Raw genomic sequence first — 20,406 nt, forward strand, 5'->3', positions numbered from 1 at the left:
TAATGGCCTGTGTCTAACTTCGGTCCATTGCCATGGGAGTAATTACACCACACACTCAAAAGGGCGATTTGCTACAGAATCAAAGAAGCAGCAGTTGGGTTCAAAATGAAAAACAATCTCTATACACGTGAGGGGAAGGAGCGTGATGAGGTAGACAGCATCCAGGGAGCACTGCTTTATGTGGGAGAGTGCCGTGAACAAAAGTTTTGACATAGGACATCAGAATAAGACAAGAGCATACGTGAAATCAGTGAAATCCTTTTCCCGACGCCCCCTCTCCTTCTCCCACATTTTTCTATCACAGCACGTGGTTGGATGGTCCCAAATAAATAGCTCTTTACAGCTGTTAGGATATTTCCTGTACCAAGCATTCCATGCTTCGTAAACTCTTGGGAAAGAGTCACAGACTCCACGGTTGTGCGTGTGACCTGGGAGTTCATCTTGTCCCATTCCTCCGTCATCACAAAGGTCCAAAATGAAACTTTCCCAAGGAGATCAAAATCTACACTGGAAATACCATGAAATTATTTTTCTGAGGCCAAGGACCAAGGACAGGGCCAAGGACAAAGGACAAGGCCCAAGTTCCCTTAGTTCCCTTAGTGTAAAGGGTCATAGCTCTCATCAAGGAAGGACGTGGGACCCAGAGGTGGCAGACCCTGGTGAAAAGTCTGGGCTCTGGACTTACCAATTCCACAAGCTGGACAAGTCACGTGATGCCTCTATGCTTGGGTTGCTTCAAAGACAGAGAACATAATCTATGTCCAGTGATCAAGTGACAAAATGGATGGGAGAGCGCTTTGTAAACCGGACAGTGTTATTCAAATGTCACTTATTAGAGTTTTGCTCACTCTGTTTCTCCTTCAGTGAGTTAAGAATCCAATCCTCTACCACTGAAATGCAAAAGAACTGACATCTGCAGGGAAGGGGTACACTTCTAACTACACACACACACACACCACCAGGCTCAGCAGCCTGGAAGGAAGTGTGACCTGAGGACGAAGAGGGAACATAAAACCCATAAATAAGTGGCAACTTCCTGCTTCCTTCCAAGAAGTGGCTCTGTGTATTTGCCAGGGCCCAGCCTCGATCTAGGGCTATAGTTGTTGGGGGGGGGGGCAGTGACAGGGGACTTGGATTTGGCCACCGTCTTGCAGGGCAACTCTAGGTTATTTATTCACTTGTCTCGTTACTCATTCAAAATAAATAGTGACTAGAGATACAGGGTCTTGAGCCAAGCAGCCCGGGTTCAAATCTTGGTTCCGCCAATGACTTGAGAGGTTACTTTGGGATAAATACAAATACCAGCCAGTATTTATTGAGCGTTCAGGTACGCTAGCATTATTGTATGTGTATCAACTCAGGTGATCTTTGCAGCAACACCATGAGGTTACCCTGTTATTATTCCTTATATTCCAGGTGATAAAACCAGGGCCAAGGTGCCCTTGGTCGCTCAGCTGGCGAGTGGCAGGCTCACACGCTCATCAGTTATGCCTAACTCCCCTTAAAGAAATGTGTCCATGTATGTGGAGCACTTAAAGTAGTATCTGCCACTCAGTAAAAGCACTCAATGATAGCTATTATTTATTGTGTATTTCCTATGTACTATCTATACACCAGCCGCCCTGCTAGATGCACGCAGGATACACAATCTCCCCAGCCCCACCCCGTAAAGACCACAAATAATAATACCTGCTCTATTTACCGCCCCCCCCCCACCGCGATTATTCTGAGGACCAAGTCATAAAGGCAGTGTATGAAGATGTAGGCGTGCTTTTGAAAGTGAAAAGCAGGTACATTTGGAAGGCAGACTTAGCCTTAGTTTAGTTTAGCCGACTCTGACATAGCGTCCTCGTAAAAGGAAAAACTTAATCCAAGAGATGCATTATAATAATCTTCTTGTGGGAATAAACATCATCTGGTGCTATGGCAAGTGTCTAGAATTCCATTTGCCAAAATAACTGATGTGATTTTGTAGTTCCTAGAGTGTCACGTTGACTCCAGCCCTGTTGTCCTCACTCTGTGCTTGTTTATTTTCCTCCAGAGTAGGACACTTAAAGCCATCTGAAATGTCTGTTTTCTTTTCCGGGACCGGTTGGCCCTCTACCAGAATATCGGAGAACTGATCTTTCTAAACCCTCAGTCAACATACGCCTATTGAACGTGTACTCTTCGTAAAGCACGATACTAAGGACTCTATCTGTTAATGCTTTCCTCAATTTTGTCTATAGTTCTGGATTAATCCTGTTGTAATTTTTGTATTACAAGGATCAGAGAAACCAACCGGAGAAACAAATGCAACAGGGGCTCATTTTCCTTCCGTGTCTCATGGCAGAAAATTGAGCCTAATGCAATTTGGGAAAATGTGGAAGAGCACCAGGCTTCTTTTTGCCCAAAAGGCAAATTTCTCTCAGGAAGATGGAATCACATACATGATGTCAATCTCATTTTAACGGAAATTTCTTGCCCACCTACTCTGATCGAAGTTCCAGGATATAATACTTACCAGCTGTGTTACCTTGCACGAGTTACTTAACCTTTCTGGACCGCAGTATATTTATCTATAAAATGGGGGCGGGGGGAGGACTCCTCACGAAGCACTTGGAAAGTATTTATTCCTTCATTTAATCCTCTCAAAAATCCCGTGAAAGTAGATGTTGCTGATGCCTGCCACATGTGATAAAACCGAAGCTTAGCGTCCTGAACAAAGCAGAATGCCTAAGTTCTCACAGTTGGGGGACAGCAGTGAAAAGACTCAAATGCACATTCTTTATTTCCAGATCCTGTGCTCTTTTCCCTGGACCAAAGGGCCGAGCCAAGGAAGGCTTGTCATCGGAGAATTCGAAAGCCTAAACAATCGGTGCCAGATTTTATTACTATTCAACTCAATTGTCCTTATCCCAGTTATTTGGACACTCTGGCCCCAGAATTTCTTGGTATCTGTGTTTGCAGTTCAGTACTCAGAGAACTTCTCATAAACAGTTTCAAAATACAAATGCTCTATTTCAAAGGTAAGCAAAGCCAAGTTGACTTTAAAGTCAGAGAGTTCCGTTCTCCCTGCTCCATGACCCGCTTTGCATGTTAGAGGTCAAGTTTTCCCAGTGATAAGGGGGACTTAACTAGGAAGTTCTCCAAGCAGGAAAGCCGAGCCTGAGTGCCCCAGAGGTCATCGGTGGGGAGACGGCCTTGAGGGGAGGGCTTTATCTATGTGGACTTGCTACCCGGAGTCGGGCAGGAGCAAATACGTGCTATTTCTGCCAAAGGTTACGTGCCTAGAGGAGCAGCTGACATCATTGGGAGCGCCTCTGATGACGGCACACGCAGTGAAGAAATGATACCGATGTCTAGGTAGTGAGTGACATGGAGAGACTCCCTTTGGGAAGTGTGTGGGTTTTAGTGCTTTAAGGTTCAGGATATAGTCTTCTGCGGCTACAATATTCTCTCCATCTCCTTCTCCTTCCCCCCTTCCTCCTCTTCCTCCATATTACCCATTCTCTCATTGAACAGTAATCAGCCCACTTAATTCAATGAGCTGAACTTAAAGCCCATTCTGTCCTATGTTGTCATGTTTTTTTTATTTCACTAGAACCTTGCAAGATGGGCCTCACACCAAGCCCTACCGGGTTCCACTCAAGGTGATGTGCATATATTTTTCTACCCCTGCTTACTATACTCACTCTTAGAAATGGAATTCTTAGGTCCTGTTCTTTGTGCCTGTCCCAGCGAGAGGCTCCAGGTAGGTAAGCGTATTGGAAGGGCCTCGGGAGACGAATCTGGGATCGATACCTAATGAAGTTAGAATAAATCATCATATTCAATGGCAAGAGGCATTTGTTAGAGTCCCTAAAAGAAAATTATCCCAACACAGTAAATCAGGGCACTCGTGTTTGTTTTGTTTTTAAAAACCATGAAGCGTCCACCCCACCCTCACCCCCACTCCCCAGCAGAATGAAACAGGAAACATAGCAAAATGATGGTTCTCGCTCCAGTCACTTTCCAGTCTTCCTTCTAGGGGCCCTCCTGAGAGGAAGGAGGCCAGTTTGGAGTCAGAAGTACAGGGTCTGCTCCTAAGCCCAGCTCCTCCCGAGCCCAGCCAGGCACTCCCGGACCCCTCTCCTGCCCTCAGGAAGAAAGTGTCAGCCTGTCCCCGGGGCTGCTGGCCTGGCCTCTGAAGAGGAAGGACACTTCATTGTCCACATGCTCGTGTTATGTTAACAGGTTTCCCAGAAGCTAAGGTGAAGGTCTGGGTCTGGAGGCCCAGCCCATCTCCTTCTGTGCTCAGAGACGACAGGCCATAATTCCCTGTATGACAGTGTGGTGTAAACTTGGCGGCCATTACCGTATCCGCCCTCTGCCTCCTTGGCTAAATGACTGCAATTCTTAGAGCCTTACCTGAGAGCCTTCTTTGTTAATCTCCGTGGCTCACCTCTGAGTACCCCCCAGGGAATTTTCTCTTCTGTGCTGATGCAGGTCAGGTTTGCAGAACCCAAATTCAGCGAAGGATTAAGTAATTTTCCACATTGGCTGCCTTTTGTGCTTAAATTCAGCCCAAAATTGCTTAATTCTCTGCTCTACTCTGACCACATAGATTTTAGCCTAAAATTCCTGAAATCATAAAAGAATCCCCAGGATCCCTTAACTTCATTCCATCCACCCTCAGCGTTAGTGCAGTGCTGTATCTGCAACTAGAAAGAGAAAAGGATCTGCTTATATAACTGGGGGGTGGGGGGGAGAGAGAGAAGCTTTCATGACTGCAGCAAAGTATAAACTGTATTATGCCATCACTGGATTTAGTATGCGAAGCTAGTGTCATTTTATAAAAAGAGCTCAGAACTGACAGACAGGAAGCCTGGATTCTAGTGTTGTTCCTGCCACTTGAAAAGTAAAGGATTCTTAGCCTTTTCTTTCTTTTTTTTTTTTTTTTTTTTCCTTCGTGGATCCCTTTGAAGACCTGCTCAGTGCTTTGGAACCTTAACCATGTACGTACGGAATTTGAGGGAACAGATAACAGAGCCTGCCTCTGAGGGTAATACATCCTCCCCAGTCTATTTCTGCAGACTTTTCCGGCACTCACACCCACAGAGTCCGCTGATCCTGCCTGAGGACGGAAACAATCTAGCAGGTTATATTTTTAATGTTCAGAATGCTAATTGTTCCATGCAGCCTGGAGAGTGAAAACAGAAGAGCGTTGAGAAGTTTCAAGAAGCGGTAGGGTAGCTCTGTCTTGTCCTCGGTTTTCATAAAATGCTAAAATTATCCCTAGCTCTTCAGAGCGTTGTTCACGGTTCCATATGGTTTATATCCTAGCAATCTAGCAATTCATCAATCTGTTTACATACTGATGTTATACTTAGATTGATATTTAACTCTCCTCAAAATCGCTGCCTGGTGAAAGATTTATAAATGACTGCTTTGCAGTAATAGAATAGATATGCACTAAATGGAAAATAGTAATCATTTGGTTGCAAATCATGGTCTTTTTTTATTTACACGTACGTAACCGCACATTTATACACACGCGCGGAGAGCTGGCTGTGTCAGAGCCCCCGACATTGTAAGTGTGCCAAATACTGAATGTCGATTTGTGATGCAGCAGCTAAATTTCTGGATATAAATAGCCTCAGATAAAAAATGCATCTAAAGTAAATATAGAGCTACTGGCACGCACATAAAAAGTGTGCAGTTAACTTACCACTCCCTTTTTCAACTTGTTTTTATTTCATGGTATATGTCACAGTGGTATTTAAAATCTGTCTGGAGACCACAACAGTGCGTGAAATAAATAGCCTTTTTTTCCCCTACTCCTAGAGTATCATAGACTCTTACGGTTGGAAAGGATTTAAAGGCTGTTCACCCTGGCCTCTAACCCAATACAGGCAACGCCTCTTTTATAACCTTGACAGATGGTTATATAAGCCTCTGCTTGAATACTCCTAGTGATGGAGAGCTCACTTCTGCATAGATTAAAATATCCGGAAGATCTTCTTTATATCAAGGCAGAGTAGGTTCCAGGTAATTTCCATGGCAGATCTAACACCAAATGTGTCTTCCTTCCTCTTCAAACTGGCTCATTCTTTGATGTTTCCCATTCTAATTAATAGAACCACTGATCAACCGCTTAGAAACTAGGCCCCATACACCCCCCTTTCTTCCCATTCAGTTGGCTACCAAACCCAAATGAATCTGTCTTTGTAAAATAGCCTTTTGGGTCTGCTGCCTTCCCTCCATCCTGAGGATTTTATCACCCGTTCTTGGATTACTGCAATAACCAATAACAGATTTCCCTGCCTTTAATCTCACATTTATGGTCATCATCAAAATGGAATCAAGACTTCCCTCTGTAAAACCCTACCGTCAAGCCCTATAACAACACTAGAGGGGAGCAGGCTCTGGCTTTGCTCCCCAGTTGTATGCATGCATGTATGCATGTATCTGTGTGCATGTGTTTATGTATGTATGTATGTGCGTGCGCATGTATGTGTATATGTGTGTGTGTGCACACGTGTGTGTCTGTATGTCTTCATCTCCACTTAACCCACCCACTCCAAGTCTCAGAACTTTGGAACCACTCACGGTGCTAAATTCGTTCCTATTCTCTCAGCTATGGTGCTCTTAAAAAGTTAGCTCCTCTCACTATTATTGCCATTGTTATTAGTATCTTTCATATTGTTAAGGCCTCAGTGCTAGTGAGTGGTACTGACAGAACTCAGGGCTCAGACGGTGGGGTGCCTCCCAACGTGGACACTAACGAACCCCAAACCAGCCGTTCCGTAAATCAGCCATCGACAGATCTAACTCTTCAAATTGTTTGTAGGCTGTGTCTGAAGTTCTGTTCACAAGTTAGTTGTTCAGAACTCCAAACACACTTCCTCACTGAAATAACATTTCAGAGAGGGCTGGCCCACACGGGTAAGCTGAGATTCCCCACACGCGTAATCAAAAGGCAGAACACGAGACTGTCGTACTTGTGTAACGCCATATATTAGGTAGGCAAAACTTTTATTTTTCTACTCAAATAAAACATTTGTTTATTTACATCTTAGTTTAGCTACTTCAGCTATCTCTTCTTTCGTCTTTGCTGCTCCTGAAAAAAATTGTCCGGAGACGATTGGAGCACTACCAGCATTGAAACTCATTCACACTGAAGGCTACGTGATAGAGGCATGATTGTTCTTAAGTGCAGTCATCTTTGGGAGCTCCCAACTCATCCAAGGGCTTGACAGAAGCAAGCGCACAGTAAATGTCTCCTGAGTGGATACAAATATTTAATGGTAAGGGGTCAGAGGACACAGGAGCCCCAGGGTGAAAAAGTAAAACGGCAGGAGAGATTTGATGAGACTCCAGGGTTAGCTGAACTTTCTTACTGGTATGGCTGGTTCTCCTCCCTAACTCCTATTTTTGTGATGGGTACAGGGAGAAATCAGGTAGAATTGATGCTATGCCTGAAACTCTCAGTGGGGGTTGATAATTACCCTGGTGTCGTGTGCACAGTAGAGATTCCAATATAACTATTTCAACTAAGAACCACGGTTTCCCCCCTAAATTAGCCAAAAAGAGAGTTTATTTAACCTGAACGACTCTGGAGAGCTTGTTAGTAAACAGTCTGCCAACAGGCGCTATGTTCTTCTCTACATATTAAAGAACAGTTACCAGTGATTTGAAAAAGAATTCACCCAGTACATGAAGGTGACCTATGCCGGGAATTGCCAAAACCCATGGAAATATTACTTTAATCGCCTAGACAACCTTGGACCCACTAAATTGATGGTTGCCATCATGTACTTATATTCTTCCCCTGGGGCTCAGAAAAATAATGTTAGTTTTAATTTCTATTCTGCAAGTGTCCTCGGTGGAAATAATAACAGCCTCTTGCTACAACTAGTCCCTGTTTAACTGGCAGGTCTGGGCCTGACTGAATGTTGAAGGAAATATACTCTCTCCTCTCCCCAGGGGTCTCCCAAATCTTTCAGTCTCTGATTGTTCATCTGGAATGAAACTTACATACATCTCTTAAAGGCAAAGGTCTAATGAAAATGTATGTACATATGAAACACCTTACAAAAGTGCTTACGGCATTATTTATAATCACCAAGAAATGGAAACATCTCCCTGCCCTTCAACTGTTGAACGGATACAGTGCACGCGTTGGACTGCTTATTACTATTAAGCAATAAAAAGGAACAAACTATTAATACACACAGCAACGTGGATGAATCTCAAATGCATTATGCTAAGTGAAAGCAGCCAGACCCCAAAACCACATACTCTATGATTGCATTTGTAAGACATTCTGGAAAAGGCAAAACTATGGAGACAGAAAACCAATCAATGGTTGCCAGGACCTGGAGTAAGAAGAGGTTGACCTCAAAAAGGGGCATTTTGGGAGATGATGGAATCAATCTAGATAAGGATCACAGTGGTGGTCACACAGACCATGTGTTTTCAAAACTCATAAAACTGTACAATAAAAAGAGCGAATTTTATAGTATGCAAATTATGCCTCAATAAACTTGACCAAAAACACTTTTAATATAAAATGTCTTCTAAAAAGAAAAAAAAAATGGTAGTGCGATTATACTACTCTAACCCAGGTAGACGTTTTTTGATTGAGAATGGTTAAAATGATAGCTAACTAAGGTCAGCATTGAGCAATATTCACCCAGCAGGGCAAGCTGATGGCTGTTTTTCTGGAAGACCAGAGAGGGCCCTTGTGGGAATACAATCTCAAATTTGTTGACTTCTAGAGCTTGTGGACAGTGTAGATTGGGATGGCAAAGGGATGGCTAGAGTAAAAGCCCAGCTTGGGGCCTGTGGGTGCATGGCTGTCAGTGGTCCTTCTCCAGAGCAAAGGCCGAACGCCTGAATGATCAATGGGCAAAAACATAATGCAGTGCACGTGTTATTTCCAAGTACTTCCAAACTGCGTCTCATTCAATCCTGCAAGAAGTGTGCAGAACGAGGGTTATCATCCCTGTTGTACAAGTGAATAAGCTGAGGCTGGAGCTCATGACCTGGCCAGATCACAGCAAGGTAGCGGACTGCAGGGCTGGGCCCTGGGGCTTTTGATTTCATGCTTTCTTTCTTTTGTGGTTGGCCGGTGATTGTTGTTATTGATGGTGGTGGTTTGAGTGGTTAAACTCTTCATCTTTGAGGTGAGCCCCTCATCAAAATAAGAAGACCGACTGGTGAAGACAGATAGAAGCTGTTCTTTCACTGCAAAGATAGAAATTAGGGTAACTGTCCGAAAAAAGAGACAAAGTACGTGTCAGGATTTTGTCCAGAATAGTCAGACTACACTGCATGAAACCAAGCATCTGATTTATAATTGTGTAGTTCAGGGCGGCGCTCGGGTGTTCTGAAAACACCCGGATACTGGAGTTTTGAGATGAACTGTCTGACATTTTCCATATGGACGAGATGTCTGGGAGCATTTGGCTTATCCTAAGGGACCCAGCGGAGGCACAGGGCAGTTGGGTGTCTGGATGAGCATTTCAGTGTCCCACGGGGCTCTGTTGCATTCTCTGAAATCACTAGCCTCCACATAAAAGAATGAGAAACAAGCCACACCTTTGACACATCTTCCTGATAACATAGATCCCACTGCTACATTGCACAAGAAACACGGACCGTGTGATGTTTTTGGTTGGCATAGGAACAGCCTTGGAAATTTTCAAACCAGAAGGGTCGGAATGTTAGGAAGTTTGTAGCAGGGGAAAATTCGTGCAGTGGCAGCTGATAAGCTAAATATCCTGACTAGACTCTCTCCTCTCTTTCTGGCACACGGCCTAACTGAAAAACAGAGTCCTGTGTGATTCCAGAGCAGTCGCACGAAGCGGATGGCACCCTCACACGGCACCCCTGCTTACAGACTGTCTGAGGTTCTGCCGTGCCCGTATAGGAAACTGAGGCCCAGAAACATTGAACACGGGGTTAGTGTGAGAGGAAACTAGGGACAGGATGTGACGAGTGCTGTGCGGTCACTCTCACACATCACACTGAATCCCCTTCCCGGGCAGGGTAGGTGTCAGAAAGAAGAAAGATTCCACAGGAGGTTTAAATCCACCCTGTTGCCACCCTCTGGTCCGGAGCTTGGAATTTTTCCCCTCTCTTTGTTTTCCATGTCTCAATTTCGCTCATCACCTTCTGGCTGCAAGCCCATACCTTCCGAATAAAGCGGAGAACATTGCAGAGGTCTCTCTTCCTTTGCTCCTCTTGTTTTTATCTTGTTCATCCCAAGAAGGGAAGAGCAAGGTGGGAGAGAGAGGGAGATGGAGGGGCACTCCCGAGGCGGCACGAGGGAGGAAAAGCTGAAGTCCCCAAGCACGAGCGCCTTAGAGGACTCCGAACTTATTAATAATGATTAATGATTACCCATCTCCATGCCGCCTGCAACCAAACTTGAACAGTTCTCATGCATCTTGCGTGGAGCAAATCTAGCCGGTGGAAATCTGGATTTTCACAGAAGCGGGACTATGAATTAATATTCCATTAGCAAAGACGAGACTTTGAAAGTATTCGTGAAAACCTCTCTCAAATGGCCAGTTTTCGGAGTGCATTTTAAATATGACTAGACTTCTAAAAATGTGATTTTCATATAGCTCTTTGGGACCACTCCTACTGGGGTGAAGTGAGTCCCACCTGCAATAAAGTCCAAGTTTCCAGAGGAGAACATTCTCCATTTCTTTCACCATTTGCCTTATACTCTGGTGAGATGAAGGCAGAAGAAGTGAAGGTCAGCATTAGGCTGGGCTGAGCACAGACCTCTGTCCCAGGCCCCAACACTACCATTTTGAACATTATTCCTGGCCAGGTTTCCAGGCTGATAATAAATGCTTCTCCGGGCCAGAGTCAGCCCGTCTGTCCCACAGCAGAGCAGAAGGCAGCTTTCCAACTTACACGGGAAAGGGGGAGGGAGAAATATGGTGGCAAGAGGGATGAGCTTCCTGATCGTTTCACTTTCCATAGCTCTGGGTTTTATGGGACCACTGGGAACGAAGCAAGCATATGAACTATGAGTGAAATAAAGTGAACCAATTGCCTTTTCAACCTCATGCTTTTAATCCCGTCTCTTGGTCAATTTAACCTTTGAGGATGTCTGTGCCCAGACTGTATGTTACAAGGGAGGAACATAAAGCATCTCTGGACTTGGCCCCAATCCTGTTTACCATATTAAAATAAATACCATAAATTCTGTAGAAATGATCAGCAGGAGTTGTGTTTAGAACCCCCGAAACGGCTTCAAGTATAACGGCCAGTGTTCAATCACCAAATGTTTATTGAGCACGTACTGGATGCCAAGCACTGCATGAGGTAGCAAGGTACCCACTAGCAATATATCCTGTATCCTGGCCTCCGAGTCTCGCAGTCAAAGGTAAAGACAAATACACACGCAAACAACCCCAAGGCTACGTAAGAAGAGCTAAAACAGGGGCACCAAATAATTGCAAAACAGGCCAGGAGGTGGGGAGGGGCCGGGCTAGGGAAGGATACTCCCAGAAAATGGTGCTTCGGTGCAGCCTTGCAAGATGAGCGGAAAATGACAGAATCAGGAGACCCCTCCTTCAAGGCAGTTTTGCTCCTGGGGAATTCTCAACTCCGAGAGCACTGAATTTTCCATCAAGAGAGCTGCTGATGTAATTTTTCCATGAAAATATATACGTGCACATACATACCCTTGCCCTTGGTCTTGTCAGGTTGCGAGCAATTATTTTTTTGTTCTCTCTGCCCAGATCATCGATGCATTTAGATCTAACTTCCAAAGGTGAACAGAGAGCAAATGTACCTCAGTTCTGTGATTTCAAGCACTCTAGGGAAAGATCTAGGGTAGTAAGTGAATAACAGTTAACAATATTTTCCCATCTGATTGGCAGATCGTATGGTGTTTGCTTTTTAGAATTCATTTAGCTTTCTAGTAAGGTTATCTTGCACACTTTCCAGGGTCCCCTGATATAAATAGACTAAGCCGTAAGGAGGAAATCAAAACAAGTGTGCATTTGTCTGGAACATGGCGACAACTGTGTGGAGCGGAGGAAGACAAATAAATATAAGGAAACAGCAAGTAACAGAAAGCTGGTCACAGCGACCTCTTCACCAGATCAACTGGTTGGTCATAAAAGGCTAGAAATTCAGATTGAGGAAATAAAAAAAGAAAACCTCCTCACTATTACTCAATAATGAAAATGGGCCCAGTCCCAATGTTGCCTAGGGCAAGTATTTGCCAATGGCAAGTTGGGGACCGTGAGTGAATATTTATCAACCTAAATACCTTAGTTCCCTCCTTTTTCTTGGCAAGGTCTGGCAAAAATGCTCATAGTCTGACAATATTTACCTTGGCTTTTTGCAGGTTTTTTTGTTTTGTGTTTTTGTAAATCTGAATTAACAATATGCCCTTCTTGATGTAGATTCTGCTTAACCAAAAGGGAGGAAGGGTGATCAGGGCCCCCATTTGCCCATAACCCTAAGTTTTAGCACTGGGAAAGCTCAGGGCTGGACAGACCGAGAGGGTTGGTCACCCTAAGGGAAAATGAATTCCCAAATACAAGTAGCCATATTCCAACTAAAGGATTTCGGGGGACGGGAGGGGCTATTTGTCTATAGGGCAAAGCACCGTATCTGCCCAACCGCTGTTTGGTGCTTTGTATCTTCTTCCTTTACACATCACATGTGAGCCTGTGATGGGAGGGTGAAAAAGGAGAATTCCCTTCTTTTCCCGCTTGAGGTGTCAGGGTCAGTGCCTCTTTGCCACGGTCAACTCAGTTACCAGCAGGCAGACGCAGCTAATCAAGTGTTCAGTAAATGGCAATCTCATTGCCCTGTAGACAAGGAGATTGCCATTTCCAAGAGGCTTTAAGAAAGTTCCCTCAGTCCGGGGGGGGGGGGGGGGAGGGGGTGAGCATCACCTGGGACCTTGTTAGGCATGCAAAGCCTCAGACCTCACCCACAGCAGACTCAATCAGAACTGTGGGAGGGCCTGGCCAAGGTGGGTTTTAAGAAGTCCTTCAGGTGATTCTGACGCGGTCTCAAGTTTGAGAACCATCGCTCTGGAGACTGATCTCAAAAAGGTCAGCTACGATGCGTGTACTCGATATACCCGTCACAGGAGAAAAGAATAAAGTGCGAGTATAGTACGTGTGTTTAAAGAATTTTTACTGCAATTAGAAGAGGAAACGCTAAACATAATTTTCTTTCCCGACTCATTTAAATCCCCATGAGGTAGCCTGTTTTACCATTAGGTTGAACGCAGGTCCAGATTAACTGTTTTCTCATTCCCGAAATCGAAAAAAAAAAAAAAAAAAAAAAAAAAGCCCAGGGGGACAACTACGACCTGAATTTGGGAAAGTTTGGGAAATACAATAAAACAATTACCATTTTACGTGGAAAGGCTGCCTAGCAAATATTGATCCATGGGCCAACCATGCACCGGGATGGAAGTTAAGTCATCCTTCAGGATAAAAGCATTAACAGATTCAGAAAGAGTGTGATCAGATGTCACCTTCTTCCTCCTCTTTGTTCCCACACCCTGTCCTCACCACACCCACCCTTCCTTCCCCCTAGAAACAGAAGTCTGGTCCCAGAGAGGCACAGGTGTCCCTCCAATGCCGACCCGGTGAGATCAGGCACGCTCCGCGAGGCCGGCTGGTCTCTGCCCTCCAGGATATACCCCATTCAGGGTTGCCCAGCAGCCTGACTTTCTGGCCTTTAGAAATGGTGATGGATTCATTTAGAATCAGGGGCTACCGAGCTAGGAGCTCAGGTGCTGCAGAAATGGCAGGTGGTTGGAGCTGACTTGACAGCAATTAAATGTACAAATCTTTGATTAGGCTCCCGGGAATGGAGTCATTAGCAACCCAGAACGGACCAGCTTGCTTTCCACCGCCTCATTAGCTGCTCCACCGATGTTACTTTCAAAAGCCCCGAAGGGAGGGGGAAGGAAACCTCTCCAACACAGAAGTAGGAAAGTTGAGTGACAAAGGTGGGGAGGGAGGGAGAGAAGCCAGGGTAAGCGTTTCTAGTCGAACAAACAGGTCCCCTGCCTTTTTCTGTGGGGTGGCTGACATGAGAGTGCGTGTCTGCCCGACTGTGAAATAGCCCCATGCCTGCCTGATTAATCTGCCCAAAAGGGTTGTTTTTTCTCTTTTAGTCCACTTTTTCAAAATCCCCAGCTGATTCACTCCTCGTAGCCAAAGCCCCAGGGCGGTGGGAGCCTTCCTCTGGGATGCAGAGTCGGATTGACCAGATTTTGTGGAGAGCTTCTGCAGGGCTCTGTACACCTTCCCTCGTGGCAGGGCTGGGGCCCACATCCACCCTTTGGGGGCCACAGAACCTCAGTGTCAAAATTCTCCCCTCGTGTGGTCCCGGACCCTCCGTGATCCGGGTTGAGATCTACGTTGTGGGCATCCCCCACATCATTAGTGAGCCAGAGTCTGGCTAACACCATCCATGCAAGTTAAGTAATCTTCCTGACCGGAAAGGGAAATGTTCTCACAACCTTAATGCAAGATCCTGTGTGACCGTTTATTTGATGGGAGCCTAATTCATTGTATAATTTATTATTTTTATTGCTCTCAATCTGGCAGTCCCTGGATTAATAGTTATAAAGCATGCTCCACGGACATTTATCGGTCACCTATTATAAGCCCCATATTAATCGCTGTGGGAAACCTCTGGGTGAAAAGACCTTCTATCTTTGACTTTGGGATCTATTAGGAAGAAACATCATATACACCTTTTCTTATTTATTCATTCATTCAGCAAACACCTGCTGTGTGCCTGTGTACCGTAATCATTGTTCTTGTCAATAAAAATACAAAGGACAATGAAGTACAATAATTATAATTGCTCACTGTCTGATAAGCATTTTACATGTTAAAACTCATTTAATCCTTGCAGCAACTCTATGAGGTAGCTACTATTTTTTTTTTCATTTTAGAGATCGGAAAACTAAGGCACAGAGAAGTTAAGTCATTTGCCTAAAGTCACATTGCTAGCAGTGCTAGAATTTAAACCCAGACAGTCTGGCAGCTTAACCACTATGCTATGCTCCTTCAAGTTGCTTACAGCTTAAAAAGGAAGATAAATATCAAAACCAACCATCTCAACATAATGTGATAAGCGCATCTGTGCAGAGCATGTAAAAAGTACATGGTAGGCAGAGAAGGGAATTAAGTGTGTGGAAAAGAATTCACACTGGAAGTCATGTTTGATCCGGGGTTTGAATTAAAAAGAAGAAAGCCAGGGCTTTCAAGAAGTTAAAATCTAATACGTTACTTCAGTAAATGTCTGACACCATTATGACATAGTTGTGGAAACAAAGGTATCACGTATTTGGGGAACCTTGGAAAGGAAGAGATCACATCCGAATGTATTAGCAAGAATGATTACTTTTAATTTTTTTAAATGTTTATATTTGAGAGAGAGAGAGAGAGAGAGAGAGAGAGAGCACGATTGGGAGAGGGGCAGAGAGAGAGGGAGACACAGAATCCGAAGCAGGCTCCAGGCTCTGAGCTGTCAGCACAGAGCCCAACTCGAGGCTCAGACTCATGAACTGTGAGATCATGATCTGAGCTGAAGTCGGATGCTCAACCGACCGAGCCATCCAGGTGCCCTGGCAAGAATGATTTTTTTAAGGAGACGGTGTTTAAGCGAAGCCTTTAAAAAGCAGTTAAATTTTAGGACAGAGCCTTGTGAAGAGCAGAAGAGTCAGGAGAAGAGGAAGGCAAAGACAGGATCAGAGGCTGAAGGAGAACAAAGAAATATATTTCCAAGGAGGTGAAGTGAGGAGATAGCATTGGAAGAACAACTTGTCTAAGCATCAATGAGAGCTTTTAATTCCAGAAATCTATAGAAGTTTTAGGAGGGAAGGGAGTGAGATAAAAGTGACTTAGAAATACAAGGAAAGAAATGAAATACAATTAAATTGATATAATAAAAAAGTATATTTTCAAGCTAAGAAATGTAAGAGATTGTTCTTATTCAGAATAACAACCTACTACTAAGAGTCTTTGAGAGGCTCAGATATGGTAACAAGAATGATTCCACTGTAGGGCACCTGGGTGGCTCAGTCGGTTGAGCGTCCGACTTCAGATCGGGTCATGATCTCACAGTCTGTGAGTTCGAGCCCCGCATCGGGCTCTGTGCTGACAGCTCAGAGCCTGGAGCCTGTTTCCGATTCTGTGTCTCCCTCTCTCTCTGCCCCTCCCCTGTTCATGCTCTGTTTCTCTCTGTCTCAAAAATAAATAAACATTAAAAAAATTTTTTAAAAAAAAAGAGTGATTCCTTTGTAAACCATTATGTGCTGTACCAATTGTCATTCCTACTTTTAACAGTATATTTCTATGGTCTTTAATTCAATTCTCTTCTGTCCAAAGTGAGAATGACACCCAAGCCATCTGCATCCTCTCCGTGGCTAATGAATGGAAGAGACCATGTCAGGAAACTTCTTATCTTATAGCTGATGAGTACGAAGGGCCTTTCCAAATATCTGCCAGACGTGTCAGAATGCACGTGTTCCGAGCATCCTGGCCTCCCAAGGAGCCGGCTGTGACACACCCACAGTGGTGTCGGCTCTTTCTCGAGCCACTCTGCTGAGGGAGTGTTCTGGAACCAGGGAGAGGAAATCACTATTTCTCTTGCACTGCCACCGCCCCCAAGAACCAAAAGAAAGATGGCTCTGATTAAATTAAGGTAGTGCCACAACCTCGTTTGCTATGTCCTTAATTTTCCCATCCAACCAATTGACTTCTGTTAGACCACAGCCCAGCCTATTTGTTTTTTTAATCTCTTTACCTCTCGTGCCGTATTCTTATTTGGGAGGGGCGGGAGGAGGGATAGCTGGGTTCGTGTTCTACCACATGTCCCAAATGTTTGTTTAGGTGACTCCCTGGTCTTTCTTTTGTCACATCTATCTAGAGCTGGATGACCTCCCCTCAAGCAGGTCTGGGTAGATGCCCCCTCCCTTTCGAAAAGTGCATAAAGACCATGATATCCCCCAGGTGGCTGAGGAAACTCTGATCTCCCTGGGAGATCATTCAATGGTTCTGGAGTTTCCAAAACTTGAAGATGAAGCGTAACACCAGGACAAGGACAAGGAGACATTTGAAGTTAAATATATTGTTTTTCGTGATTGTGAATTGGAACAAAAATGAAAACGGGATCTAATCTATCAAATAATAACGATTATAAGATATGCATAATTGCTCCTGAGGTCACTTCTTTCCCTTGAGCTTCAATGGGATAAACAAGAAGACAGAAGAACTACTGTTAGCTTTCTGAGCCTGTTTTAAGCTTGTGGCCTGCAACTACTCTGTCACCAGGACCCCCAGTGGCCTTGCATCCCTGGACTTTCACTGTATCTAAGTGGCAAAACTCCAGCCTTGAGTCAATACTGCATTTCTCCTCCTAGACTCAGCTCATTAAAAGAGGGAAGAAAAACAGCACCCAGCAGTTCAGATGGGTACTGCTACAGAATCGTGGTCTCCCTCGACTGAGCTTCAGGACAGAGGGTCCGTCTTTTTCTTCTCCTTGCTCAGCATCCTTTTAGTAGAAATCCCACTTCTTTGCAACTCTCCAGCAAGGTTTCATCATCCTTATCACCCCCTGTTCCCCTCACTTCCAGTATATGGCCTCCACCTCGCCATCTTTTAAAAACCTGAGACTGTTATGTGCAAAGTTGAAACTTGCTCCACACACACACACACACACACACACACAACTTCATCCACTCACCTTGCCTAGAGTCTCACAAAAGATGGACAAAATGGTGTTTTCGTTTGTCTGTTTTGTTCCCATTCCATTCTAGACCAACTTCATTCCTCTTGAGCTCTTGGTATCATGTCCACCCATCTCCTTTTGGACTGTGATCCATCAAATGTCTTGTTTTTCTCTTGCCTTTACGACTTCTCCTCTATAAATTCTTTTCTATGAGATACAAACTTTCTTCAATATCTCCCACCAGAAGGGGAAAAAATGAAGCATCCTCTCACTCTGTTTTCCCTTCCTTCTTCTGGCTACTTCTCTTTCCTCTTTTCTCAACAAAATATCTCAAAGAGGCAACGTTCTCTGTCTCTTCTTCCTCATCTCACACCCCTTTCTCCCCTTCTTTCCCTCCTATGTACCCATCGGCCAGCCCTTCTCTGTCCTGCTTTGGTGGGCTTCCGTGTGGCGCTCAAGAGAGGCCATCTCTCCCTTCTTTCCCATGCTCTCTGCTCTCCTAATGGCCATCACACTGCCTCTTGTCTCTCTGGCAACCCCTCTGATCAGTTCTTTCTTGGCTTTATAGGCTGCTCTTCCAATCACGCTCCTTAAGTAGTGGTATTTCCCCGGATTTTGTCCTTGACCCTCTTCTTTTCTCATCCTGCACTGTTTTCCTGGGCAATCTCATCTGCTCTCATGGTTCTATAACCACTATTATATTGGCTGGCTACATGCAAATCTGTATTTCTAGCTGGGGCCTTCCCATAAGCTTCCCTGTTAAGTAAACAATAGTCTACTGGACCTCTCCAAGGTTATCTGCAGATTCCTCCCACTCGGCTCTTCTGAATGACCTTATCTTTGTTGTTCCTACACAAGCTTCTTTTTTATGTCCCCCCTCTCAGTGGATGAATCACTCTTCATCCAGTCTCCCAGGTTGGAAGAACCGAGAACATCCTCAGCTCTTTCTTCTTTTTTTTACCAACTCCCATCATGTTTACCACCTCAAGTTCTCAAATATGCCTCTTCCTTTGAATCCCTACTGTGATGCCCCTGGATTAGGTAAGTGCTTCTCATCTCTCACCTGAACTACTGTAATATCACTAATAGATCTTCCTGCCCCTGGTCTTGTCCTCCTCAAATCAGTTGATGACAGATAGCCCTGAAGAATCCATCTAAATTGCAAACCTGCTCATGTTATTCCAAGCTGAAAACCCTCTAAAAAGTCCCATTGACCTGTAGAATAAAAAATCAATAGTAAGATTTTTTTTTTTATCAACACCTATGTCTCTGGCCTCATTGCCTACCATGTCTTATGTTCCATTGCATTTCCAATAACATTGAACCACTGGTGGTCGCCATCGTCACGATCACTGTTGTTATTATTCAGTGAGTGTTTACCATGCCCTGGATACCATGCTGATCTCTTCATATGTGGTGTATCGTGTATTCCTCACAATAACCCTATCTGGTAGATACTATCCTTTTTCTCACTTATACACAAAGAAACTGAGTCAGAGAGAGGATATGTAACTTGCCAAAACTTGCAAAGCTTGCAGGGGACAGCGATAGAATTTCAACCCAGGTACTTGGACTCTAGAACTCACTCTGAATTTTGTCACCCATTTTGTGGCTTTGCTTATGTTCTCCCTTCTGCCTGGAATGCCCTCTCCTTCCCTTCTTTGTTCTTTCCTGCCATCTTCTGCTTACCTGCAAAGACTTGGCTTAGACCAGAGCAGCTCCAAATAACCTTCCCTGAACCCTGGGGCTGGTGCCTGAGGAGCCTGAGGTTCCGGGCTACGTGCTTCCTCCCACACCCCCTTCGTGCAACCAGCAATCCCTGCACTGACACATTTTCCTGTAAGTATCTCTTAATCATGTGTCTCCAGTGCCTACCATGGTGCTCGACATGTACAAATTGCTCGGTACCTTTGAAGGTGTATGTGGTAAAAATAAAGTGACATATTCAAGTGGCAGGGAGATGATGACTAATCCATTTCAGAGATCTGTGATTGGAAGGATTCTTCTCTGCGGCCAAGGGCACTGCCGTCCTGAACCATTCACGATCCTGCACCATGACTACACCTTCCCTAACTGGCCTAAACCTCTGTCCTGCAGGTAACTGTTGGAAGACCAAGTCAAAAGCCAAGGATAAAAGCCCCATGGCCAGTGAAGAGGCTCAATATATCTGCATACTTTACATAACGTGCCTCATTTTACACTATAGTACATTCCCTAGCCTTCACGCAGGCCCTTCCTGTTGCTCTCCCTCCGTAGCTTTACATCCAGCCACTCGCCCCTTAGGACTCCACTTGGCAACAGTCGCCCTGCCTCTGGCCTTTGGGCCTCCATGTTCTGGCTCCTGCCTGCAGGCCTTCCCTCTCCACCCTCGCAATTCCTGCCAATGCTTCCAAAGCAGCTCCGATGGCATTTCTTGTCTACAGCCTTCTCTGTCCCCGCCCCTAGCCTGACACGACCTTCCAATGGTTATTGCCTGCAGAAACCATTTGGAAAGTAATCACACACCAGTATTAATGCTCTCCTGCCATGCAACATCCTTCTTCATGGCCCAGACTGGTCTCTGAATCAGTTGTCTTATCATTCTTGTTTTTGTATATTTGTGTCTTCTTTCCCCCAGGGAAAGTGTAAGCCCTTTGAGAGCAGAAACATCTTTCATACATTTCTCCCATGGTGCTGAATAGATAAAGACTGGTGGCTTCT

At 44.7% G+C, this 20,406-nt stretch overlaps 1 long non-coding RNA gene across 3 annotated transcripts in view; it reads right to left on the reverse strand.

Annotated features, from left to right (window-relative positions):
* The window catches only part of LOC115510044, a 243,598-nt gene that overhangs the window by 13,356 nt on the left and 209,836 nt on the right, over positions 1–20,406 (reverse strand). For all 3 annotated transcript variants that reach the window (XR_004343980.1, XR_003967581.1, XR_003967588.1), the window contains exon 7: positions 3,675–3,783. This is a non-coding gene — a long non-coding RNA (uncharacterized LOC115510044). The remainder of the gene's footprint in view (positions 1–3,674; positions 3,784–20,406) is intronic.

Source organism: Lynx canadensis, chromosome A1 (assembly GCF_007474595.2).
Source record: "Lynx canadensis isolate LIC74 chromosome A1, mLynCan4.pri.v2, whole genome shotgun sequence".
Lineage (NCBI taxonomy): Eukaryota > Metazoa > Chordata > Mammalia > Carnivora > Felidae > Lynx > Lynx canadensis.